The following is a 27325-nucleotide window of genomic DNA, read 5'->3' as shown; positions in this document are numbered from 1 at the left end:
TTCTCTATCATGAGAGAAAGGCAGCAGCATCCTTTTCAGATATAGACAGCACATATGTTAGCATGTGAAAGAATAATTTACTATTACTTGAGTCCTGCTGTGTGTGTGTCTGCTCAGTCCTGTCCAACTCTTTGTGACCCCACAGACTGTAGCCTGCAAGGCTCCTCTGTCCATGGGATTTTCCAGGCAAGAACACAGGAGTGGGTTGCCATTTCCTTCAGGGGATCTTCCTGACCCAGGGATCAAATTGCGTCTCCTGCATCAGCAGGCAGATTCTTTACCACTAGCACCACCTAGGAAGCCCAACTTGAGTCCTATTTACTGTGAAAATCATTATATATATGTCTCTGTGTGTGTGTGTATAAATGTAAGGTGGATATTCCTGCTCTATAGATAAGCAAATAAGGACCTGGAAAGATGAACTAACTTGCTCAAGGTCACGTGGCTAATTATGTGCTGCAGCTGGGGCTCCAATCCTGCTCCACTGGGATCCAAAGCCTGTCCTTGCCCATTGTCCACGGTGCTAGATATGACAGTGGTATAAAATGTGACAGCCTGAGAGGGGGGAGGGGGGAATGTTCCTCCTATACTGGTATTTGAGTTTAAAGGCTTTACTGAGGCAGATTCTGGATGGGGGTGAAGAAGGGAAAAAGGTGAATTAATCAGTGATCTATGTTGCCTCGCGGACATAAACATACAGATAGCACCCTTGTCCATGGTTCCCATAAATCTGAAAGTGCAGATGGAATAAAAAGGACATTAGTAGCCAGTGCACTGATCCTAAATGTTCCCACCCCACCTCAGGTTTCCAGACGTACAGCTCAACCAATAAAGAGGAAGAATTCTTCCTGATCCTTGCGGCCTATTAACTCCACCACTTTCTCCTGTAGGAGGTTTCTGCAACTTAAAAGTTCATATGAAACCAGCCGACCCTGCCATGTCACTTCACAGTTGCCACACATCTCTTTCTCTGATAAACCTGCTGGCATCTGAAAAAAAAAAAATGTACTCTCTAGTCAAATACACTGAAAATGCAGCAGTTTTGAAGGTTTTTTGAGTAACAAAATTTTCTGTGTTTTTCATAAGGCTGACGTGGAGAGAAATGCATGGCAATAAAGATGCTCAGAGAAAGCAGTCAGATAGGTACAAAGGTAGATTAAATGAAGGAAAGAGCTATATAATGAAGTTCCCAGGCATTTACTATCCGGTGTCTTTAGCAATTAATGCCCCATTAGGTTGAGTGTCCACAATCAGCTTTTTAGCCTTGGGTCTCTCCACTGTTATAATTAGTATTCACCAGCTTAACTGTCATTTTCTAAAGGTTCATCTCTAATAGCAGTACAACTCTTTACCTATTTGATGGAAAAAACGATACAACTAGAAAGCTACATCTCCTTGAATTAGATATATATGGCAGTCTAAAACCAAAGAATTTTTGCCCCTATGGAATGTATTCTCTACACATGATGTTTCAAAAAAAAAGACTGAAACCTAAAACAAACAAACCAAAAAGCTGACTTGAAAACTTAATAAAAGTAAAAAAAAAAAAACCAAACTGTGTGTGTTTTGAACAGAAGGTAAGAAACATAATTTGGACCACTGATTTCAAACCAGTAGGCATTTCCTATTTCATTCCCTCAGCTCAGAGAACAGTTCAGCTCTCAAAAAAACCGAACTAAAGGTCCTCAGAAACCAACTTGGTATTTTTCTGGCGAGTTCACTGAAATGTTTGGACATGAACATGTTTGCAGTGAGTCATAATTTATAGGACATTAGTGGCCAATGCCTTCTGTGCTTTTCTTCCTACATTCAATATCATTTTCAAACGAGCTGGTAGTACATTTTGCAGGCCCTGATAATTTTTAGAGTTACCAGATCTCAGATAACTAAGGCTGCCACCAGCACCCTTTCTCGTGATAATTTTTTATGGTATCTAGGAGAGAACCCCATTCCCTTTCTAAACTACATGCCTTTGGCCAGGGAAAAGGCGCACGCACCGTTTTTAAGATGCCCCAAGAGAAGGGGAGGGGTCTTCAGGGGCACGCCAAGTCAGAAGGCAACGGGAAAGGTTAATGGGCAGTCGCTCTGGGCAAAGGCCGACGTAATAACAGGATATGTTCGTTTCGAGAGGAAGCAGGATAGCCGCGAGGCAGGAAAGGCGGCGTCAGCGGCACCCAAAGGAAACGGGCGCGCGGGGGTTCGCGGGGACCTGGCCAGCTTAGGGGCTCCCGCTCCAGTCCGGTCCGAGGCTCGGAGCGCCTCACCCGGGGAGGGGCGACGGGATCCACCTCAGGCCTCCTGGTACGAGTGCTTCTGGTGCGCCCTTCCACCTCCCCAAAGATGGGGAATGGGAGAAGGGAAAAAGCCGAACACCGGGGGCTGCGGCAGGTGAACTCGGCAACAAGTCAAGTCCCCGCCCAGGAGGGACCGCGGGGTCCCGGGGCCGGCAGGGCCGGGGAGGCGAGGCCCGGCGCGGGCGGGGTGCGCGGGAGGGGGAAGGGTGCCGCCGACGCGGAGCCCAGAGCTGCGGCCGGAGCCCGGAACGCGTCCCTCCCGCTGCCCCGGGGCGGGCGCGCGCTCTCGAGGCGCGCGCATCCTCCAGACCTTCCCAGGCCCCAGGGCGGAGGCGGGGAAGGGGAAGGGGCTTGTGGCGGTGCCCGCACGGGGATGGGGGGGGCAGGAGGAGGCGACCTGTCTGTCACCCAGCGCGCGGAGGGCAGGGCTGGCAGCCCCAGGCTGGCGCCCCCGACCGCCCCGGCTGCCGGGAATCTCCCGCGGCAGCCTGCCGCCCGCCCGGCTCGCCCCCGCCCGGGCCCCGGAGGGCAGGTACCTCGGAGCCCCGGCCCCCGGGAGCCTCCCGGCCGCGAACGGAGCGTTCCTTCAGCTCCCTCATCCGACGTCAGCGTCAGCAGAAGGCGAGGGAAGGGGGCGGAGGGAGCACAGGAACCGGTCCTTCCTGCGGCGGTCGCCGCCAGCCGGAATAGCAGCCGGCGGAGCCCGTGCGCGCCGCAGCGCAGCGCAGCGGTCGGGGGGAGCGGGCGCCCCAGCCTCCCCGCGAGCTCCTAGGGCCGCGACCCCGCCGTCGCCTCCCCTCCCTGTTTCTCCCCCTCCGAGGACGCCCAGCGGGCGACCCCTCTCAGCAGGACCCCGGGACCCAGAGCAGGGAGGGGCCGATGGCCTCACCTCGTTTGGGGCGGGTCCGGGATGGGGGGCGTGAGTCTCCGTCTCTACTCCCTCGGGTCCTTGCTCGACCCCCATCTCCTGGGGTGTCCCCCGCTCGGATCCACCGCCCAGGGTGACCCCGCCCCGGCTCTCCCGCAGGTGTTCCACGTGTCCATAGAATTTGCGTCACAATGACCTGGCCGACAGGTGGGAGCCGCCGCGGACGCCCCAGGGTTCCCACTGTGCTGTGCGTTGCGCCTGCGACTTCCCTCCACGATTGATTTCCGTGGCTTTAGAGGACAGGACACGTCTTGACTCCAATGCCAAAAAAAGTTACAGAGCACTGGGAAGACCCAGAGGGATCGGGTGGAGAGGGAGGTGGGAGGGGGGATCGGGATGGGGAATACATGTATATCCATGGCTGATTCATGTCAATGTGTGACAAGAACCACTACAATATTGTGAAGTAATTAGCCTCCAACTAAAAAAAAAAAAAAGTTACAGAGGCCTCTATCTCAGAATCAAGTTTGGGCTTAATGGTAAAAGGCTCTATGAAAAGAAAAACAACTGTATGCATACATATATATGTGTGTATATATATATATATACACACATATACATATATATATTTATCCCCATATATTCACATATCTTTTTTACTTAGGTTACTGACACTTAACAGTAATTTCGTCTTCTCTTATTCTTTGTCAACAGGAAAGAACCAACCTCTTGTTTTTGAGTCTCCTGCTGTGATCACATGAAGAAAAGGTGTTGCTTGCTAAAATCATCTATGCTGAAAAGCAGTCTTAATGTGCTATGACTCATCCCTCATGTTATATATTCTTAAAAGGTTCATTGAATAGTCACTGACTGAAACAATTTAACGGGGTGAAAGGAAAGACGATTGAGTAATGATGCAAACAAGCTTGAAATCCACAGGTAGCATGAATGGGCAGCTTGTTATGTGCCAGGCATATGCTGTGCACTTTACGTTTACTGTAATCCTTCACCAGCCCAATAATGTGGGTGGAGTATTATCCACATTTTACAGATGTAACCGTTGCCCAGAGTGCCACAAAGGCATTCAGCTAATAGGATGCTGAGCGTAAGTTTGAATCCAGGGTTGTCTGAACCAAGAGGTTTAATCTCGAGATAGAAAGGGGCTTCCCTGGCGGCTCAAACATTATAGAATCCCCTTGCAGTTCAGGAGATCCGGGTTCAATCCCTGGATCAGGAAAATCCCCCGGAGAAGGAAGTGGCAACCCACTCCGGCACTCTTGCCTGGACAATTCCATGGACAGAGGAGCTTGGTGGGCTAGTCCATGGGGTCGCAAAAAGTCCGATAGGACTGAATGGCTAACATTCAGGATAGAAAGATGTCTGACCAAGATGGAAACAGAAAAAGTATAGAAGATGTTGATCTTTTAATAGAAAGGTGGTAAGATGGTACAGCTCCAGGAATTTATATAACCTTTAAAGTTGACATAATTCTCTGGATATATTCTTTGGGGTTTCTGTTTGTCACAGATGGATTTGAGCCTGTCCCGGTAGGGCACAAAATATAGAGCTGAGCAAATATCAAGTCCTTAAAAAATGTGAATAAACCAAATGCTGAATGAATAAGATCTACAAAACAGCAAATTGATGAGAAGCTGAGATTCAGGAGAAATTTGGGAAGAGAAAAACATTGCTCATATATAACTGAAATTTATAAGAAGCCTTCAAATGAATCTGTTGACAACACAAGCCAAATGATTGTCCTGTTTATAAAAAGGGGGGAAAAATCCTTTTAAAATGAGAAAAAAAGACTTCCTTGCAAAAGGGAGATGATTAAGATATTTTGTTTTAAAATATTTGATTCCAAGAACATTAACTTGTAAAAACCTAGCTTAGGGAGTTTAAAAGAAACATTTTTTAACAGAATGAAGTGTTATTTGTAACATAGTAGTTGCTCAATAAATGTTGCTGAATGTATCAATTAATCAAAGCATTGAGAGAGAAATAGGTCATAAAATTTCCTGATTCTAATGTTCTCCTTTCCACCAATGGTTATTTACTGAAAATGTATTAGAAGTCCTATTTATTAAAGATTGGCTTTGTGGTAGATACATTTGTTAATGAGCTTTGGCATCAATGAGCTTTAGACATCTAGAGCCAGTAGAATGGCAGGTTGCTTGTGTATTCACAGTATCTTCTCAAAATGCAAATAATTGGAACACAGGTACTGGGGGGAGTGAGAAAGAAAGCTGATTCGTGAAACTAATTACTCCGGTTTCCTTTTACCTAACAAAAGGCCATGTTAATCAACATGACACTGAAATGCCTTGGGTTTAACATAAAGAGTTTAACATTAAGTGTTAAATGACTTTTCATCATTATTTGGGTTGTCTTAACGTTGAAGCTGAAACTCCAATACTTCGGCCACCTCATGTGAAGAATTGACTCATTGGAAAAGACCCTGATGCTGGGAGGGATTGGGGGCAGGAGGAGAAGGGGATGACAGAGGATGAGATGGCTGGATGGCATCACTGACTCGATGGACATGAGTTTGAGTAAACTCTGGGAGTTGGTGATGGATGGGAGGCCTGGCGTGCTGCAATTCATGGGGTCACAAAGAGTTGGGCATGACTGAGCGACTGAACTGAACTGAACTGAACACTGGGGATAATACTTAAAGGAAGAAATAATAAACTGGTGCTTGTCCTGCATTGCCACAATGAGGGCTTTCTCTTCCCATTTAAAAAATTGCTCCATTTAACTTCCATTCCTTCTGTATATCAAGTTGTTTCAGTCTTGCAGAGCACCTACAGGGTGCTACTGAGAACTGGAAACAATTTCTGAGAAGATTGGCTTTGTGGTGGATACATTTGTTAATGAGCCAGATCTAGACCTCCAGAGCCAGTCGGATGGCAAGTTGCTTGTGTGTTCACAGTATCTCCTCAAAATGCAGGTAACTGGAACACAGGTACTAAGAAGAGAATGGCTATTGAACGCTGGAATGTGAAATTGTGGAAGAAATATGTGCATTTTCTAGAATGTAACAGGATTAAAAAAATCTTCACATACTCAATGATCTTTTTGGGGGTGCTTCCCAGGTTCTAGATTGCTAATGGGACCACATGAATTAGGAATTGTGTTAGGCTGCCCTTAGCAGAGACACACAATAACAGTGGATTAAATGAGATAGAGATTTATTTTACTCCCACATTAAAAGAATTGGAAAGTAGGCTGCCCAGGGCTGTATGGCCTCTGCTAGCTTCTTGGGGTGTCGCCCTCCTCTCCTGTGCCACCATTCTTAGCAAATAAGCTATTATTTAAAGAAAAATCCAAGCTGGAATGTGGAGAAATAGGAACCTTCATATGTTGCTGGCGGGAATGTAGAAGGATATATCCACTTGGAAAAATGATCTGGCAGTTCCTCAAGTAATTAACATAGTTAACATATGAGCCAGCAATTCCACCCCTATGTATATAGCCACGAGAAATGAAGACCTCTGTCCTCACAAAAACTTGCACATATAGCGGCATTATTCAAAGCAGTCAAAAGGTGAAAACAATCCAACTATCTATAAGTGGATGAATGAATAATAAAATGTAGTGCAGTGGAATATTATTGGGTCGTGAAAAAGGACAAAATACTGATACATGCTGTGTCTTGGATGAACCTTGAAAACATTCTAAGTGAAAAAAGTTGCCACAAAAGTCAATATATTATATGATCCCATTCATATAAAGTCTAAGATGGGGAAATCTACAAAGTAGATTGGTGTTTGCTTAGGGCTGGAGAGGAAAAAATTATATATATATATATATCTCAACACAAATACATGCATAAAATGTATGTATGAATATATAGAGAGACACAAATTATCCATCTACATGTTATACATTTTAGTGTTCTGTTTATATTCTAATGTTCTGAATGCTGCTGTGCTCTCAGCTAACAAAAGCAAGTGAGGCAGAATCCTTGTGCCTCTTGGTGAATGGCACCATAAAGCAAACATTTGCTCTTCCATTCATCCAGAAAGATACAGCTTTCTACAGCTCTGAATTCCTTTTATTTTATGACTCATCTTTGACATCATCATCTATACTCTTGGTACCTGCTAAGGTAGAGCTTAAGCTATTCTTATTATCAATGTGTTTAATATGAGCTATACATGCAAATCTCCGTTCATTGATAAAAATGTTTTTGCTTCAGAGTTGCTAGGTGATTAAAATTAGATAATCTATAGGAATAAATTTTGAAAAATATGTTTTAAAAGTTATTAAATTTGTTTAATTTTTATCAGTGATAGAAATTTAAAGAAGGATTAAGCTAAATTTTACTGGCAGAGATAAAGTTTTTATTCACTGTATCTTGTAATACAGAGATTAGATGCACTCAAGGATGTGTACTAAATATATTGAGCAATTTCTGTTTAGTTCTTGTGATCAGTTGTGTTGTGTACATAGCAAAAGAAAGCTTCTGTTATTACTCTCAGCATTTGGTTGTTTGTTGTTGTGCACTTGCTTTGTCACATCCAACTCTTTGCGACCCCATGGACTGCAGCATGCCAGGCTCCTCTGTCCTCCACTATTTCCTGGAGTTTGCTTAGATTTATGTCCATTGAGTCAGTGATGCTATGTAACTACCTCATCTTCTGCTGTTACCTTCTTTTGCCTTCAATCTTTCCCAGCACCAGACTCTTCCAAGAGTTGGCTCTTCACATCAAGTGGTCAAAGTATTGAATCTTCAGCTTCAGCATCAGTCCCTCCAATGAATATTCAGCATTGATTTCCTTTAGGATTGACTGATTATATCTTTAAGCAAACTTCTATGTGCATGTGAAAATAGAGCAGATGTTTAATTAAAAGCATTAACTTTCATTAATTAAAATTAACTTCCTTTCCTTTCAAAATTAAGGCTACAAAGAAAAGGCTTATTTTACACTGAAGAGAAAGGTAATTATTTTCATTGCTGCACCAGCTTAGATTTATATATAAATAATACAGCTCCCTATACTTCCACCCCCAGCATCATTCACTGGAACTTCTGCAAGAAAATTGCTGGTGATGGCATAAAAAAGGGACATCTTACTCACTGCCAGTGGAGAATTTTATTTAATCATGTGCCATCCAGTATAACCCTGCTTCTCATCTGGGATCTGGGCAAATTTTAGACCAGAGGTCATAGCCATGCCTTGGTTTTGGCAGACTTGGGGATAATGACCACCTCAAAGGGTCACTGTCTAACAAAGAACAGGACTTAACTGAAAGATTAGGAAGGCACAGCCTAGGTCTTTGTGGTCTCTTTCTCTGTGCACAGCGACAGTTTAGAAGACTCACTAAGAACTCAGGTTGAAACATGGGTCAACATTTGCTTTAATCAGAGTAAAGCTGAATTAGGACTATAACCCCTGTTTCCTAATTCCCAGTCAGATGCACTTTTCCTCTTCTACTTTGTTAATAAACATTTGATCTGTGTATTTGTTGTCTGTGCTGGGTCTTCATTGCTATGTGCGGGCTTTTGCCAGTTGCAGAGAATGGGGGCTACTCTCTCCTTGCGGTGTGCAGGTTTCTCATTGCGGTGACTTCTCTTGTTGTGGAGCGTGGGCTCTCAGGCACACGGGCTTCAGGAGTTGCGGCATGTGGGCTCAATAGTTGCGGCTTTCAGGTTGTAGAGCACAGGTTTGGTAGTTGTGGCGCATAAGCTTAGTTGCCTTGCAGCATGTGGGATCTTCCACAGAGCAGGGATTGAACCTGTGTCCCTTCCATTGGCAGGCAGATTCTTAACACTGGTCCACCAGGGAAACTCCTTCTTTTCTGATTTTAACTCCATTGCTAACTTTCTTTGGCAGATACTGTTAGTGTCTGTAACTAGTAACAGATACTGTTAGTCATTTCTCACTATTGATTTTTTTTTTCTACAGTAATACAAATTTCAACTGAGCACATTTTGCCCAGCTGAAGACTGTGTTTCCTAGCGTACTTTATGGCATGGCATGGCCAGGTGACCAGGTTCTGGCCAATACAATGTGACTGAAAAACATGTGTGTAACTTTTGGGTCATGCTTTTGAAAGAAAACACCTTACCTTTGCCTTCCCCCTCTCCCACAGTTTGGATCCTGTCTGGCCATGCAGGTGAGGGAAATACTTTGAGGACGACAAAGAGATGAATTCCTGACTACCTGATCTGCCCTTAGTGGATTGTTTTATGAGAAGGATATAAAGTTTGATATTGTTTAAGCCATTATATTTTTGAATATTATTATAGCCCAGCGTTTATCCTAATTAATTCATCTCCCCTATGATGTTGTTAAGTTCACTTCAGTTCCGGCACTCAGTCATGTCCAACTCTTTGAGATTCCATGGATTGCAGCACACCAGCCTTCCCTGTCCATCACCAGCTCCCAGAGCCTGCTCAAACTCATGTCTATCGAATCAATAATGCTATCAAACCATCTCATCCTCTGTTGTCCCCTTCTCCTCCTGCCTTCAATCTTTCCCAGCACCAGGGTCTTTTCCAGTGAGTCAGCTCTTCACATCAGGTGGCCAAAGTATTGGAGTTTCAGGTTCAACATCAGTCCTTCCAATGGATATTCAGGACTGATTTCCTTTAGGATGGAGTGCTTGGATCTCCTTGCAGTCCAAGGGACTCTCAAGAGTCTTTTCCAACACCACAGTTCAAAAGCATCAATTCTTCAGCACTCAGCTTTCTTTATAGTCCAACTCTTACATCCATATGTGACTACTGGAAAAACCATAGCTTTGACTAGATGGACCTTTGTTGGCAAAGTAATGTCTCTGATTTTTAATATGCTATCTAGGTTAGTCATAGCTTTTCTTTCAAGGCTGCAGTCACCATCTGCAGTGATTTTGGAGCTCAAGAAAGGAAAGTCTGTCACTATTACCATTGTTTCCCCTTGCCATGAAAGTGATGGGGCAAGATACCATGATCTTCATTTTCTGACTGTTAAGTTTCAAGCCAGCTTTTTCACTCTTCTCTTTCACTTTCATCAAGAGGATCTTTAGTTCCTCTTTGCTTTCTGCCATGAGAGTGGTAACTTCTGGTAACTTCCAGATGTTCAAGCTGGTTTTAGAAAAGGCAGAGGAATCAGAGATCAAATTCCCAACATTTGCTGGATCATCAAAAAAGCAAGAAAGTTCCAGAAAAACATCTATTTCTGCTTTATTGACTAGGCCAAAGCCTTTGACCATGTGGATCACAATAATGGTGGAAAATTCTGAAAGAGATGAGAATACCAGATCACCTGACCTGATTCTTGAGAAACCTGTATGCAGGTCAGGAAGCAACAGTTAGAACTGGACATGGAACAACAGACTGGTTCCAAATAGGAAAAGGAGTGTGTCAAGGCTGTATATTGTCACCCTATTTATTTAACTTATATACAGAGTACATCATGAGAAGCGCTGGGCTGGATGAAGCACAAGCTGGAATTAGGATTGCCAGGAGAAATATCAATAACCTGAGATGTGCAGATGACACCACCCTTATGGCAGAAAGTGAAGAAGAACTAAAGAGCCTCTTGATGAACATGAAAGAGGAGAGTGAAAAAGTTGGCTTAAAGTTCAACATTCAGAAAACCAAGATCATGATATCTGGTTCCATAACTTCATGGCAAATAGATGGGGAAACAGTGGAAACAGTGCCTGACTTTATTTGGGGGGGCTCCAAAATCACTGCAGATGGTGATTGCAGCCATGAACTTCAAAGACACTTACTCCTTGGAAGGAAAGTTGTGACCAACCTAGACAGCATATTAAAAAGCAGATACATTACTTTGTCAACAAAGGTCCATCTAGTCAAGGCTATGGTTTTTCCAGTGGTCATGTATGGATGTGAGAGTTGGACTGTGAGGAAAGCTGAGCACTGAAGAATTGATGCTTTTGAACTGTGGTGTTGGAGAAGACTCTTGAGAGTCCCTTGGACTGCAAGGAGATCCAACCAGTCCATCCTAAAGGAGATCAGTGCTGGGTGTTCATTGGAAGGACTGATGTTGAAGCTGAAACTCCAGTATTTTGGCCACCTAATGCGAAGAGCTGACTCATTTGAAAGGACCCTGATGTTGGGAAAGATTGAGGGCAGGAGGAGTAGGGGACAACAGAGGATGAAATGGTTAGATGGCATCACCAACTCAATGGACATGAGTTCGGGTAAACTCTGGGAGTTGGTGATGGACAGGGAGGCCTGGCGTGCTACGGTTCACGGGGTCGCAAAGAGTCAGACACAACTGAGTGACTGAACTGAACTGCTAAGAGTGGTGTCATCCGCATATCTGAGGTTATTGATATTTCTCCTGGCAATCCTGATTCCAGCTTGTGCTTTTATCCTTAAGAAATTGTAAATTAAAACAAGATACCAATGCACACCTACTAGAATCTAAAATGCTGAAAAACACCAAATACAGTTGAGAATGTAAAGCAAAAATAGCCATCATTCATTGCTGGTGCAAATATAAAATGATATAGCCACTTTGGACAATAGTCTGGTGTACATGTGTACTGAGTTGCTTAGGTCATGTCCAACTCTTTGTGACCCTATGGACTGTAGCCCACCAGGCTCCTCTATCCAGGGGATTTTCCAGACAAGAATACTGGAGTGGGTTGCCATTTCCTACACTCCAGAGGATCTTCCTGACCCAGGGATCAAACCTACATCTCTTAGGTCTCCTGCATTAGTAGTCAGGTTCTTTACCTCTAGTACCACCTGGGAAACCCAGTATCTGGCAATTTCTTATAAAACTAAACACGCTGTTAACACACTAACCTGCAATTTCACTTCCTAGCTTTTATGCAAATGAGCTGAAAACATGTCACCCAAAAACCTGCACGTGAACATTTATGGCAGCTTTATTCACAACTGTCCAAAATTTGGAGCAAGCAAGATGTCTTTCCATGGGTGAGTAGATAAATAAACCTCCACACGGTGAAATATTAGTCAGTGTTTAAAAGTTTGCTGTTAAGAAAAGACATGGAGGAACCTTAAAAGCATGCTGCTAGGTGAAAGAAGCCAGTCCAGAAAGGTCTCACACTATATGACTCCAGTTATATGACATTCTGGAAAAGGCAAAACTATGGAGATGGAAAAGAAAAAAGAAATCAGTGCCAGGGACTTAGGTGGAGGGATGGAAGGATAAATATTTTCCCCTAATGTCTAATATTTGAATGGTATTATTTGTTTTACTTATTTCAGGTACATGCATACATCTGGTTCCTGTTACTCTATCTTGGTCATTAATGAGTTAACAGTAACTTTGTATTATATATTTTCTTGGTCAATATTACGTGTGTATTTAATATTGCTATTTTGTAGGTGAGAGTCTAAGAATTTTTTAGTATTGAAGAAGGATCCTCATAAACATTCCCACTGAAAAGCCCAGGGACAGACAATTCATAAAAGAAGAAATTAAACTAGTAAAATTTTTCAAAAGAATTTTTCAATATAAAATTTTCAACTTAAGAACATTCTTGTTTATCATACTGGCAAACATGAAAAAAGCATAATTCTTAATGTTGAAGATATTGGACATGGACAAGCCCAAACTCTCATAAACTGAGGATGAAAACAAAATTTTTCCCAGTGTTATGGAGAAATAATTGACATACATCCCTGTAGAAGTTTCAAGTGTAAGCTTGATGGTTTGATTTATGTGTATTGTGAAATGATTATCACAGTAGGTTTAACTGACATTCACCCTCTTATACAGGTACAATAAAAGTAAAAAAGTTCTATTATGATGAGACCTCTTAGACTCTATTCTCTCAACAGATTTCTTGTGTATCATAGAGCAGTGTCAGCTACAGTCATCAGGGTGTATGCTATGTCCCTAGGACTTACCTATCTTATGACTAAAAGTTTAGGCATCATCCTGCTGTTTCTCCTCTGCACACCATTGGCCTATAGTAACCACAAGTCTGATCTGTCTTTCTATGAGTTTGGAGGTGTTTGCTTTTTTTTTTTAAGATTCCACATGTAAGCGAGATCATATAGTATCTGTCTTTCTCTGTCTGATTTATTTATTATTTAACATAATGCTGTTTTGGTGCAATCCTGTTGAAAATGGTAGGATTTCCTTTTTTATGGCTGAATAGTATTTATGTGTGCATGCTCAGTTATTCAGTTGTGTCCAAGTCTTTGTGACCCCATGGACTGTAGCCCATCAGGCTCCTTTGTCCATGGAATTTTCCAGGCAAGAATACTGGAGTGGGGTTGCCATTTCTTACTCCAGGGAGAATAATATTTATATATATATTAAATATGACATATATAGATCACAACTTTTTTATCCACATATCCACTAACACATATCCACTAACAGACGCTCAGGTTAGAAACAAAAATTTTACATTGCTATATGGGGCACAACTTGGCAATGCATACAAAATGATTACTTTTAGGATTTTTTTTCCCTCAGAAATAATTAGATGAATCTACAAAAGTGAACATTTGGAGATGAGCATCACAACACTGTTTGTAATATTAAAACTTTAAAAACAGTAAATTGTCTTTCTAAAGAAAGGGTTAGTTAACTAAATTATGGTACATTTAGATATTGGAACACTGACAGCCATTTAAAAAATGAGGTCAAGATGTTTTCTTTCTTTCTTTGTATTTTGAGTGAAAATAGGAGCTTGCACAACACTATGTGAAATATGATTCTATTTAAGTAAATATCTTATATATAAGCGTGGGCTTTTAATGTTATTCACTAAAATGTTAACAGAGGCTGTCTCTAGGGAGTGATCTTTGGGCTGAGGTTGGAGGAGGGGGAAAGTTGCATTTTCACTTATACTCTGTGGTAATGCTTGGATTTGTTTTATAGTGTATATACTGAATTTTACAATTTGCAGATATAAGGAATATTAAAATTTTGACACTAGAAATAAATAGAAGAGATCCTTACCTTTGAAAATGCTTGGAAATCCTGGTTATATGATTTCTTGATTTCAAATTCCTTATTGATTTGACATTTTATGCTTCTGACCTCTAGACCAACCTTTAAGATTCCTTCCAGTGCTAAAAGTCTGTGGCTTTCTTCTCCTTGCTGTTGCTGCTGCCATGTCAAATGAGAATTGCTTAGGTAAATCTTAGAGACTCCCCAGTGGTGAGACCCTTACACTAGTTCAGGTTCTAGTTTTCCTCCTATTTCAAGTGATTTTATTCTTGGGTGACAGTCTTGAGCTGGTTATGAAAACATGTAGAAAAGCATTAGGGTTGGAAAAGCTAGAAGTCGTTCTAAGAATCTCTGCCTTCATGAACCTAGAACCTGTTATATAGAGTGAAGTAAGTCAGAAGGAGAAAAACAAATATCATATATCAATGCCTATATACGGCATCTAGAAAAAAATGGTACTGATGAACCTATTTGCAGGGAAGGAATAGAGACGCAGGTGTAGAGAACAGACTGTGGCCACAGCAGGTGAAGGAGAGGGTAGGACGGATTGGGGGAGCAGTATCGACATGTATACACTACCAGTGTGGAACAGATGGCTGGTGGAGGCTACTATACTGCGCAGGGAGCCTCGCCTGGCTAGGCTCTGTGATGGCCCAGAATGGTGTGATGGGGAGAGGAGACTGGGGCTGTAGAAGGAGGGGAAATACATATACTTATGACCTATTCACGTTGTTGTACAGCAGAAACCAACACAAAATTGTAAAGCAGTTTTCCTCCAATTAAAAAAAAATAAGTCTCTGCTTTTCTTGGGGGTCAGATGTAGTCCAGATTTGAGTGGGAACAGGGATCATGAATTGATTTTTCATTTATCTATATCAGGACTTTTCTATTTTACTCTTCAGTTCAGTCGCTCAGTCGTGTCCGACTCTTTGCGACCCCATGAACCACAGCACGCCAGGCCTCCCTGTCCATCACCAACTCCCGGAGTTTACCCAAACCCATGTCCATTGAGTCATGGACATGATGACATCCAACCATCCAACCATCTCATCCTCTGTCATCCCCTTCTCCTCCTGCCCCCAATCCCTCCCAGCATCACGGTCTTTTCAAATAAGTCAGCTCTTCCCATTAGGTGGCCAAAGTATTGGACTTTCAGCTTCAACATCAGTCCTTCCAATGAACACCCAGCACTGATCTCCTTTAGGATGGACTGGTTGGATCTCCTTGCAGTCCAAGGGACTCTCAAGAGTCTTCTCCAACACCACAGTTCAAAAGCATCAATTCTTCAGTGCTCAGCTTTCTTTATAGTCCAACTCTCACATCCATACATGACCACTGGAAAAACCATAGCCTTGACTAGATGGACCTTTGTTGACAAAGTAATGTCTCCGCTTTTTAATATGCTATCTAGGTAGGTCATAACTTTCCTTCCAAGGATTACTCCTTGTGTCTTTTAATTTCATGGCTGCAATCACCATCTGCAGTGATTTTGGAGCCCAGAAAAATAAAGTCAGGCACTGTTTCCATTATTTCCCCATCTATTTGCCATGAAGTGATGGGACCAGATGTCATGATCTTAGTTTTTTGAATGCTGAGCTTTAAGCCAACTTTTTCACTCTCCTCTTTAACTTTCATCAAGAGACTCTTTAGTTCTTCACTTTCTGCCATAAGGGTAGTGTTATTTGCATACCTGAGGTTATTGATATTTCTCCTGGCAATCTTAATTCCAGCTTGTGCTTCCTCCAGCCCAGCGTTTCTCATGATGTACTCTGCATGTAAGTTAAATAAGCAGGGTGACAATATACAGCCTTGATGTACTCCTTGTCCTATTTGGAACCAGTCTGTTGTTCCATGTCCAGTTCTAACTGTTTCTTCCTGAGCTGCATACAGGTTTCTCAAGAGGCAGGTCAGGTGGTCTGGTATACCCATCTCTTTCAGAATTTTCCACAGTTTATTGTGATCCACACAGTCAAAGGTTTTGGCCTTTTTACTCTTAGATTCAGGATATCACTACTAGGCTGGTTTATCATTTTTTAAATTAAAATTTATTACTTCCAATTTGACATGATTCGACCATGTTTCCTTCCAGAGCTCTCTCTCTTATGTATTCAGGCAAGCTGAAAAGCCTCAAAATTATTTTGAATTCCTTTCTAGTAGGTTACCTCATACTCAATTATGTTAAATTCTGTTTCACTTTAAGTTTATGATTCAGTACAAGGAACTACAGTTTCTTTAACTAGTGTTGCTCAGTTTTTCTGTCCACTGTTTTCAGTCTTATTTCCATTGTCTTTCCAGTCCTGGGTGTTTCTTACCTGGAACATAAAATCTTTCCACCTAGGGTTGTATATTCATTGATACTTCAATACTAAGTCAGTTTAGAGGGTTGCAATATAAGTATTTTTAGTACTTATTTTTGTACTTGCTTTATGCTAAGAATTGCATGTATGTGTGTGAGTGTGACTGTGTGGGTGTGCTTGGTGATGGTGGAAGGGGTGATGATGTGTAAAGTAACAGAAGACAGAATCCATGTCTCAGAATTACTTTTAAAGTATGAAGTTAATTAAACACTATTATGATTTCCTGGCTTCAGTCCCAGCTATAAAATCTTCCAAAGGTTACATTGAAATCAAATGCCTGATCAAGAAATTCAGAACCTGTATCATTCCTAATTTGCCTTACTCACCTTCCAACTGATTCTCTCTTGTCATCTCTTCTTCATCACTCCCTATATTCACTCCCCTCTTCCTGGACTCATTCACACAAGAATGATCACCGTCTCCTACTGCAAGGTCAGACTTTCACTGGAGGTGTCCTTCAACCCTGAGTTTAGGGTATCCCAGTACCTCCGGGCCCTTCTCTTATCATTATCACAACCACTGCCACAACATCTTCTGTATCTCCCAAATGCCTGTTAGAGTTCTCATTATAGGCTTGCTGAAGCAATCTTAAATGGTAACTTTCTCAGGAAAATAAGGACTCCTGGATCTATATCCCCTACTCAGCTCAAACAGTTTGTATTTTCCCACAAGAGATGTACATAGATAGTTAGGTCTTTGAGAGCAAAAATTCTGACTTTATCTTGTCTTTATCTACCAGAGTGCTTTAGATCTATAAGTTTCTTGAGGACTTCCCTGATAGTCCTGTGGCTAAGACTCTGAGCTCCCAATGTAGGGGGCTTAGTTTCAATTCCTGGTCAGGAAATTAGATTCCAGAAGCCCAACTAAAAGATCCTGCATGCTTCAACAAAGATCAAAGATCCCACGTGCTGCAGCTAACACCTGACACACAAATAATTTTTTTTTAAAGAAAATTTCTTGAATTAATGATTAAATAGTTTTATACAACTAGATCCTCCCAGGGTGAGTGTCAATTATTTCTCTTGGCTTTGTGTTGGGTAATGTCTCTTCATTAATCCTCAGCCATGTTTTAAACCTAACTTTAACATTCAATAGTACTATTATGTACTGAATGATGTGGTTTGATATTCTTTGTTACAGTTTCTTCCTCTCTAATTTTATCCTAAAATTCATGTAAGTACTTGTTCTATAGACTGTGTAAATGTGTGTGTCTTTCCAAATTTGTGGGCTGAAATCTAATCCCCAATGTATTTGGGGCAGAGACTTTAGGAGGTGATCAGGTCATGAAGGCAGAGCCTTCATGAATAGAATTAGTGTCTTCATAAAAGGGACAAAGGTGGAAGCAATGATAGATTTTATTTTGGGGTGCTCCAAAATCACTGCAGATGATGACTGCAGCCATGAAATTAAAAGATGCTTGCTCCTTGGAAGAAAAGCCATGACAAATTGAAACATCGTATTAAAAAGCAGAGATATCACTTTGCCAACAAAGGTCCATATAGTGAAAGCTATGGTTTTTCCAGTAATCATGTATGGATGTGAGAGTTGGACCATAAAGACGGTTGCCAAAGAATTGATGCTTTTGAACTGTGGTGTTGGGGAAGACTCTTGAGAGTCCCTTGGCCAGCAAGGAGATCAAACCTCTCAATCCTAAAGGAAATCAACCCTGAATATGCATTGGAAGGACTGATGCTGAAGCTGAAACTCCACTACTTTGGCCACCTGATGTGAAGAGCTGACTCTCTGGGAAAGAGCCTGATGCTGGGAAAGATTGAAGGCAAAAGAAGAGGGCAGCAAGGAAGGGATGGTTAGATAGCCCGACTGACTCAACAGACATGAATTTGAGCAAACTCCAGCAGATAGGAGAGGACAGAGGAGCCTGGCGTGCTACAGTCCATGGGGTCGTAAACAGTCAGACCTGACAGCGACTGAAGAACAACCAAAGGGCCTTCCCTCATGGCTCCAGTAGTAAAGAATCCACCTGCAGTGCAGGAGATACAGGAGGTGTGGGCTCGATCCCTGGGTCAGGAAGATCCCTTGGAGGAGGAAATGGCAACCCACTCCAGTATTCTTGTCTGGAGAATCCCATGGACAGGGGAGCCTGGCGGGCTACCGTCCATGGGGTCAAAAAGAACTGGACATGACTGAGCACGCATATGCTACTCTTTCCTCATAAAAGAGACCCCAGAGAGCTCTCTGTGTGTGAAGACTCGGTGGGAGGACAACCATTTACAAACCAGAAAGAGGGCTCTCACCTGCCATTGAGTCTGCCAGGATCTTGCTCTTGGACTTCCCAGCCCCCAGAACTGAGAAATTTCTATTTTTTACAAGCCCCCCAGGGTCTTTTACAGCATCCCAAGTAGACTAAGGTGGCTTGTGAAGCATGCGCGCACTCTAGGCCTTTGGGGCCTTTCCAAACCTACGGAATCAGAAAGTTCTGTGGAAGATGCTCAGAATCTGTGTTTTTAACGCCCAACTGAGGTGATTCTTATGGCCAGAGAAATTTGGAAATTCTGTTCTATTGAGAAACTTAATAAATATCGGTTGAGGTTAATGGTTCTCTTTGATCATTATGCCAAATACAATTCCATGAGCATTAACCTGATGTCAGAATGCCTGAATTCCAGCCTTGTTAATTACCATCTAAGTGATTGGGGGCTAGTCCAGTGTTTCTTAAACTTGTCTGCAAATTAGAATCACAGGGCTTCTTTACCATCTGAGCCACCAGGAAAGCCCACACAGGGTCTCTAAAAAATTTCAAAACCCAGCCCACATCCAAGACCAATTAAATCACATTCTCTAGTGCTGTGACACAGGCATCAGTATTTTTCAACGTTCCTCCTCCCCTCCCCCCGAGTGGTTGATTTCAACACACAAACAAGCTTGGGAATCACTGGACTAATTTACTCTCTTCATTTCGTCATGAGTCAAATGTGGACAATAACTTTCATTTGAAAATATTACTCTCATTAATACATGTGAATATATGTTATAAGTGATAAAACTTTGTGTGTTAGTTGCTCAGTTGTGTCAGACTCTTTTCAACCCCATGGACTCTAGCCATCTAGGCTTCTTGGTCCATGGAATTCTCCGGGCAAGAATACTGGAGTGGCTTGCTATTTCCTTCTACAGAGGATCTGATCTTCCTGCCCCCAGGATTGAACTGGGGTCTTCTGCATTGCAAGCAGATTCTTTACTGTCTGAGCCACTAGCGAAACCTAAATGATAAAACTTTATATAAACCTAATTATATTTTAGGGTTTAAAATATTTTTAATAAAAATTAACAAATGTGCCAGTTATAATTTTATATATATATATATATATATATTTAGTGATTATAATTGTGATGATGAGTTCAACAGTTTAGTGGGATAGATTCATCTTGTGAAGGGAAACCATCATTCAGAAAGCTAACCTTACAATTTAGGTAAATTTAGTGGCTCTGGTTTAAAGCAGTGGTTCTCAGCTCTTACAGTGCATCAACATGTTCCTTGAATGGGGTTTATCCTCAAAGATTTTGACTCCATAGGTCTGGAGTGGGACTCCAGCAACTACAAGTTTATAAAGATAAACATGTCATTTTGTTGCCCTGTTGCTGTCCATGGTGAATCTGCTATTTATGTCTAGGCCTTTTGCTTTATCCATGATATTTAGTCATAAATGTTCTACTTTTCTCCTGTCAGAACTCTCTTCATCATGTAAGCAGAAAACAGTTTTAGAACAGTTTAAAAAATATCAGAAGCCAGGACTTCCCTGGTGGTCTAGTGGTTAAGAAGCTGCTTGCCAACGTGGGGGATATGTGTCTGATCCCTGGTGCGGGAAGATTCCACATGCCGTGGGGCAACTAAACCCATGTGCCACAATTACTGAGACTGTGCTCCAGAATCTGCATGCCTAGAGCTGGTACTCTGCCAACAAGGGAAGTGCATGCACCGCAGCTAGAGAGTAGCCCCTGCTCGCCCAAACTAGAGATCGAATGCAGCAAAGGAGACCCAGTGCAGCCATAAATAAAATAAAAAGGAAGCTAAAAAGATTTTTGAAGCCATATGGGTACCATTCTTTATTACCAGGACCATTCAATCTTTAATACAATGTTGAAGTGTGTTTTTATATCTGAACTGGCTTTCTTGATTTATACTTAACTTTGCTAATGGCTATAATTATTATCTGCTGTTTCTAAAAATTCGGAGAATATGTGGATTCTCTGCTGACCTGAATCTGTCTCTCTAGGACTGGATCACTTTCAGAATCACTTTCTTCAGCTTCACTGCGCATGGGTAGCACCTGAGAGGCTCATTAACAACGTACACTCTATCCAGACCTGGTGGACTAAACTGTGGTTGAAGCTGAAGATTCTGGATTCTGAGCTACCTGCCTAGGTTATTCCAGCGCACACTGAACTTTGAGAAGTACTGGCTCTGTGGAACTAAGAGGCTGGGGAGGCTTCGGTGAGGCAGAGACACTACGGTAGGGCTCACAGGATCCGGACACAGAACTCTGTAAGGAGCTCTGTATTCTCTTCCTTCCTATGCTTCACCTTTGCGCAAATAATTTTAGGTAACCATGTGTTTAGGGGCTTCCCTGGTGGCTCAGCTGGTATAGAATCCGTGAGCACTGCGGGAGACCTGGGTTCGATCCCTGGGTTGGGGAGACCCCCTGGAGGAGGAAACGGCAACCCACTCCAGCATTCTTGCCTGGAGAGTCCCGTGGGCAGAGGAGCCTGGCGGGCCCATGGGGTCACAGAGAGTCGGATACGACTGAGCACCGCACAGCACACAGGTGGTGTAGTGGGCAAGAATCCATCTGCCAACGCAGGAGATGCGAGAGATGTGAGCGCTGTCTCTGGGTCGGGAAGATCCCCTGAAGAAGGAAATGGCTACATACTCCAGCATTCTTGCCTGGAAAGTCCCATGGACCAGTTCAGTTCAGTCGCCTCAGTCGTGTCCGACTCTTTGCGACCCCATGGACTGCAGCCTGGCGACAGAGGGCAAGGAGAGAACAAAGAAAGAGGCAGGCGACTCTAGATTGGCAGGTGGCAGTTAATAGGCAAAGGAACTTACTTCGAAGCCTTGTCTTGGGCGGCTGCAAGATGAGGAGGTGTCCTCAGCTGCCCACCAGAATCTTAAGAGTTTATGTAGAGCCCTTGACAGTGTTCTATCTTGTATACTATCCAGATGGTCTCAATAAACTTAGCTCTCTCAAGGCTGTGTCCTTGAAACTGTTCCCACTGTGAGAATGGTGGGCAGAACATACATTCCAGGGAAGGGGAGGGTGGGAGAAGCCTCCAGTTGTGCAGGTCCAACTCCTGGGTAACTGGGGGTCATGTTCTCTGGATGACCTCTTCCAACAGTTGGTAGGCTTGGAGCTTACAGTAAGGCCTATTGACTTCTGTTGCCGATCCCAGCATGGAGACTGGGTCAGAAAAGACACAGTGAACACATTGGTTTACAATGAGGAAATACTCCCTTTCTTTCTCCTTCTGTTTTCCTTTCCTCCTTCATCCTGACCTTTCCCCATATTTGTCTTTTCCCTTGGTTTTTTGGTTTGTGGTCCATTCTTGAGGAAACAGCCATCTAGAGCAGACCTGGATGCAAAAATGAAGAAAAGAAAAAACCCTCTATATCAGAAATCACATCAATAACAAAAAAAACACCCAATTCATCTTTAAATTACACCATTAGCACATTCGATAATTCACTTGGGTTAATTATTTTTACTGTTATGTATAATTGTATTTGATCCATCTTTCATTTCATGACTATGCTTTTATTTGTTTACTTTTATTTACCAGCACCACCCACTCCAGTATTCTTGGGCTTCCTTGTGGCTCAGCTGGTGAAGAATCTGTCTGCAATGTAGGAGACCTGGGTTTGATCCTTGGGTTGGGAAGATCCCCTAGAGAGGGGAAAGGTTACCCAGTCCAGTATTCTGGCCTGGAGAATTCCACAGACTATATAGTCCATGGCGTCACAAAGAGTCGGACACAACTGAGCGACTTTCACTTTCACTTTTCACCAGCACTTTAATCCATCCTGAGGCTTCATCTGCCTATGGTTTCAGGTAAACTGTGTTCTTTCTGCAAAACGTGCAGTAAATGACTTTCTACTAAAATATGTTAGCTTGGTAGGAACATATAAGGATGGATCACTGGATTTTCATATTCTATGTTTTATGTCTTAAAGAAACTTGTGAATTGTTAGTCAATTTTTATGGTAAATCAGTACTGAATAAGCATCGGACTCAACAGTACTTGAAGCCCTAAGAAACTTAAGACTAGACTTCAAAAAAAGTTTACCTTTTTTCCCCTTACAGCTCTTTCTGTGGCATGCCTGCGCTTTTCTTTCCCTCTGCTGCCGCCCAGTTCCCCATTAACCATCACCATGGGTTTTGGAGACCTGAAAAGCCCTGCAGGCCTCCAGGTGCTCAACAACTACTTGGTGGACAAGAGCTGCATTGAGTGGTACGTGCCATCAAAAGCAGATGTGGCAGCATTTGAAGCCATCTCCAGCCCACCACTTGCCAACTTGTGTCATGCCCTCCGTTGGTATAGTCACATCACCTCTTATGAAAAGGAAAAGGCCAGCCTGTCAGGAGTGAAGAAGGCCTTGGGCAAGTATGGCCCTGCTAATGTGTCAGACACTATAGAAAGTGGAGCTACAGATAGTAAAGATAACAATGATGACATTGATCACTTTGGATCTGAGGAGGGGGAGGAAAGTGAAGAAGCCAAGAGGCTAAGAGAAGAGTGCCTTGCACAGTATGAGTCAAAGAAAGCCCAAAATCCAGACCTTGTTGCCAAGTCTTCCATCTTATTAGATGTGAAACCTTGGGATGGTGACACAGATATAGCAAAACTAGAGGAGTGCATCAGAAGTGTTCAAGAGGATGGTTTGGTCTGGGCCTCTTCTAAACTAGTTCTGGTTGGGTATGGCATTAAGAAACTTCAAATACAGTGTGTAGTTGAAATGACAAAGTTGGGACAGACATGCTGGAGGAGCAGATCACTGCTTTTGATGAGTATGTACAGTCTAAGGATGTGGCTGCATTCGATAAGATCTAAAATTCATTGTGGATCAGTGCCCTTAAATAGAAGTTTGAAAGATTAAAGAGAAAGGTTAGATTGTGTGCACCTGGTAAGTTGCTCAGTTGTGTCCAACTCTTTGTGACCCCATGGACTGAAGCCCTCCAGGCTCCGCTGTCCATGGGATTCTTCAGGCAAGAATACTAGAGTGGGTTGCCATGCCCTCCTCCAGGGGATCTTTCTGATCCAAGGATAGAACCTGAGTCTCTTGTCTCCTGCATTGGCAGGAGGAGTCTTTACCACTAGTGCCACCTGGAAAGCCCCTAGATCAGGATAAATCTTTTGCATAAAACTCCAATTATAAACACAGCTCTCTGCCCATCTTCCTGCCACTCCCTGCTTCCACAGACAAGTTGTGCTCTTTATTGTGATTTGGAAAAGACTAACCATAATGGCTAAGTCAGTGCTATTCAAATAAGAGCTATAGTCATATCCACATCATCTCTATATTTGTTTAAACTCTGTTACTTCTCATGTGAATTACAGAAATTGCCCCTTGTCCCAGAACAACCTTCCCAACCCATTCTCTAGCCTAAGGCTAACTAAGGTAATCTTTCTAAAATACGCATTTTGCTATTTCTCCCTTTTGCTTAAAATCTTCTGTTGGTCTCCTGTGCTGTGTTCTCTGTTGTTCTGGTCATCCGGAATGATTTCATTACACACGGAAATTAAATGAGATTCTTAAATTTAATATTAGAGGGCACATAAACCAGTCCTTCCTAGGGCATGGCAGCTAAAAGAGGAGAAGGTCAAGAGCTGTCAATGGCCATATTCCTCAACCCATGCAGGAACCGCAAGGAGAAGCAGAGATGAGAGACAGGAACGAGCTGCTGTTTGTGTTGGAAGCCCTGGTTCAAACTGGCCCTAGCTCTTGTCTGTACCCCTGTCTTTCCAGAAGTTGCTTGTTCTGTCCTTCCTTGTGTCACATAAGATACCCCAGTACATTCCTGTAACGTCCCTCCTTTCACCTAGGCTTAGAAGTAGGTTTTTGTCACTTGCAAACAAAAGAGTCTTGGTTAGAACAGCTTGTAAGGAAAAATACAACTGCTCCTGATACATAGCAAGCACTCTGTTAATCCTTGTCATGATCATTTGCCTGATTTCAGCATCATCCCTGTAACAAAAGGATACACAGTCCTCTTAGGTTACATTAATACAGAATTGGCACTTAAGAACTAATGACTGGTAATGTAATCAACATTAGTGCAACTGAAGAAGAAAAAAATAATAGCTTGTAAGGCCCTTCATGATATGGCCCCAGATGATCAAATCACAGTCTCCATATAACTCTTAGGAAGATGCTCAGCATCAAGTAATAGAACAGAGACAAACAGACTTACAAGGCATTCTATTCTCTCTTGTACCAAGAAGGGTAGACAAACATAGTGCTGGGAATGGTTTATCAGCTCAACTAAACGGGGCTTCCCAGGGGGCTCAGTGGTAAGGAATCTGCTGCCAAGCAGGAGCTACAGGAGACAGGGTTCGATCCCGAGGTCAGGAAGATCCCCTGGAAAAGGAAAGTGCTCCCCACTCCTGTGTTCTTGCCTGGAGAATCCCATGGATAGAGGAGCCTGGAGAGCTACAGTCCATGGGTCACAAAGAGTTGGACACGACTTCGCGACTAAACAACAAAATGTTAATGCCTTAGCTCTTTGCAATTTGAGTCTTTCCTTGATCCCAAGACGGGCGTAGCAGCTCCAGATAGTCTTTAAGACTTATGTGAGCATCTTCGATAAGGAAGCAGAGGGCAACAGCTTTCTCCTTGGGAGGGTCTGCTTTTAGCCTGGAAAGGAAGCCTTTCCTGACTGGTCCTTAGATCTCATTGGCCAGCACTGGATCACATGCTCAATCCTAGACTGATGATTGTGAAGTGAAAAGTACATTCATTCATTCTCTAGCTGGCCATAAATCCCTGGACCTGTGCTAGTTATTGGAGGCTTTGTTAGCAGAGAATAGAAAGTGGAGTTGTGTATAGTGAGAAGCCATATCTCCCATACATACATTTCTATTACCACCATCATTACCACCCCAGTTCTAAAAGCCAGTCTAATTGAACTGCCTTCAGCACTCAAACACGCTATATTCTCTGTGGTGTCTGGGTCTTTGCACATGACTTTTGCTTTACCCACAACACACTGTCTTTGCTTCATTTACTAAGATCTTGATCTGAATGGCTCCTGTTTCTCCCTTTAGGCCTCAGTTTCAATACCACTTCCTTTGAAAAGTCTTCCCTGATCCCCAGTTCTCTAGTACCCTTTTGTTATTCCTGTCTTAGACCCTGCCAAACTACAGATCTTCTCGACTTATGATGGGGCTGTGTCCTGGTGAAACCACTGTAAGTTGAAAATATTGTAAGTCAAAAATGTATTTAATACACCTAACTTACTGAACATCTTAGCTTAGTCCAGCCTACCTTAAATGTTTTTAGAACACTTACATTAGCCTACAGTTGGGCAAAATCATCTAACACAAAGCCTATTTGATAATAAAGTGTTGAATAACTCCCATAACTTATTGAATACTGTACTGAAAGTAAAAAACACAATGTTTGTCTGGATATAGAATGGTTGTCATTGCATGACTGACTGGGAACAGCCTGGTGTCACAAGACAGTATTGTGCCAGATATTGTCAGCACAGGAGCAGATCAAAATTCAAAATTCAAAATATAGTTTCTGTTGAATGTGTATCAGTTTTGTACTATCACAAATCGAACTATTATAAATTGGGGACTGTTTGTATATTGTAATTTTCTGTCTACTTATTTATATTCCCTACTAGATTGTAATCTTTTGATGGTTTATTGACTGAGTCTTATTTCTCTATGACCTCACCTAGAACTTGTACATAGTAGGTGATCAATAGATATTTGTAAAAGTAGTAATAAATGGAGTGAAGCACTTTTGGGGTGCACTCAAAATCAACATGTGTTAAAACCACTTAAAAAGGTCACGGGGACATAGATGTTAATTTACTTCTGATTTTTGTTCAAAGAAATAAGTAAAAGAGTGTTTTGTTTAAAAAAATTCCTTGCAGACATTTACATTTAAAAGCTTTTGCCATGGTGATTTCCAAAGAAAGAGAATGGAGAAGGATGATTTCTTGCTCAGGTAGGGATGTATTTATTTTGCTTGTCTTACACAAAAAATAAAGATTCTAAGAGTTTTCAAATGGTCTTTGACTAGTTTTTCAGACATATTCTTGCATATGTATTCATAATATAGAAACTAAATGTAGCTGCTAAATGAACTCACTTGAATTTTATAAGATGCTATCTTATTCTGTAACTACTTGATACCATTAGGAAAAAGCAACAATGTGACATGACTTGACACTTTGAACTCCTTTTGTAAGCAGATACATTTAAGTAAACTCTGGGAGTTGGTGATGGACAGGGAGGCCTGGCGTGCTGCAGTCCATGGGGTCGCAAAGAGTCGGACACAACTGAGCAACTGAACTGAACTGAAATTTAAATAAGGACTGACTGAATGAATGAAATTAAGTGGGAAACAATAATGACCAAATTTGATTAATATAATAGACATCATTTCAAAATTTTAGCACTCTGAAGTTCAATATTGAGATTGTAATTTATATGAAACATTCATTCACAAATTTTTAAAAAAAGAATTTACCAAGCACGATGAATTGAGGCCTTTTAGGATTTTCAATGTAGTATTGCCACTCTTGGAGAAGGCAATGGCAACTCATTCCAGTACTCTTGCCTGGAAAATCCCATGGACAGAGGAGCCTGGTAGGCTGTAGTCCATGGGGTCCTGAAGAGTCGGACATGACTGAACGACTTCACTTTCACTTTTCACTTTCA

At 42.3% G+C, this 27325-nt stretch overlaps 1 protein-coding gene and 1 pseudogene across 12 annotated transcripts in view; one reads left to right on the top strand and one right to left on the bottom strand.

Annotated features, from left to right (window-relative positions):
* The window catches only part of ICA1 (islet cell autoantigen 1), a 163776-nt gene extending 160333 nt beyond the window's left edge, over positions 1 to 3443 (bottom strand). For 3 of the 12 annotated variants that reach the window (XM_070471081.1, XM_070471072.1, XM_020888192.2), the window contains exon 1: positions 2831 to 3009. The gene's annotated coding sequence lies outside the window, so the exon portion shown is untranslated. Of the gene's footprint in view, positions 1 to 1997; positions 2081 to 2830; positions 3010 to 3183 lie in introns of those variants that run through there. The other 9 variants (XM_070471093.1, XM_020888187.2, XM_020888190.2 and 6 more) reach the window with 8 other exon arrangements.
* LOC110133936 (elongation factor 1-beta-like) lies at positions 2078 to 26525 on the top strand (annotated as a pseudogene).
* Positions 26526 to 27325: the final 800 nt, after the last annotated feature.

Source organism: Odocoileus virginianus, chromosome 1 (assembly GCF_023699985.2).
Source record: "Odocoileus virginianus isolate 20LAN1187 ecotype Illinois chromosome 1, Ovbor_1.2, whole genome shotgun sequence".
Lineage (NCBI taxonomy): Eukaryota > Metazoa > Chordata > Mammalia > Artiodactyla > Cervidae > Odocoileus > Odocoileus virginianus.
Note: the sequence above shows the minus strand (reverse complement) of the source record. Positions and strands in the feature narration are given on the sequence as shown.